This window comes from Penaeus monodon, chromosome 20 (assembly GCF_015228065.2).
Source record: "Penaeus monodon isolate SGIC_2016 chromosome 20, NSTDA_Pmon_1, whole genome shotgun sequence".
Taxonomy (NCBI): domain Eukaryota; kingdom Metazoa; phylum Arthropoda; class Malacostraca; order Decapoda; family Penaeidae; genus Penaeus; species Penaeus monodon.
In genome coordinates this window covers 12879910-12880277 of record NC_051405.1, presented here as the reverse complement: position 1 = coordinate 12880277, position 368 = coordinate 12879910, and the positions used below count along the sequence as shown (strand labels likewise).

General features: G+C 40.8%; 1 protein-coding gene across 1 annotated transcript in view; it reads right to left on the bottom strand.

Moving 5' to 3' along the window:
- LOC119585640 (EH domain-binding protein 1-like) overlaps positions 1–368 on the bottom strand; it is a gene marked incomplete in the record, with an annotated part of 320960 nt that overhangs the window by 262075 nt on the left and 58517 nt on the right.

Here is a 368-nt window from a genome sequence, read left to right as displayed (position 1 = left end):
ATCAAGAACAGTTCATATTCACGAGTATTTCATATAATCCATATATACAAGAATAAAAATTAGTGTCACATTTGCCACATTGTGCAAATAGAAAATCCAACTCACACTCATAAAAAACTAGTCAACTATCCATCTCCACCACACACACACACATAACCAGTACGAGCCACTGTGCCAGCACCTGAACTGCCTCATGGAGAGTCGTGCAAATCACTTCCTCGTCACCAACTTCCACGTCGACATCAAGGTCGTGCTCAAAGAAGTCGTTAGGAAGTAATACGCAAGAACTCCTCCTCATAACTATCAATGTCATTATCATAGTGATGACGACCGGGAGTGTTCAGAGAGAAATGCAAAAGTTTGTTCTC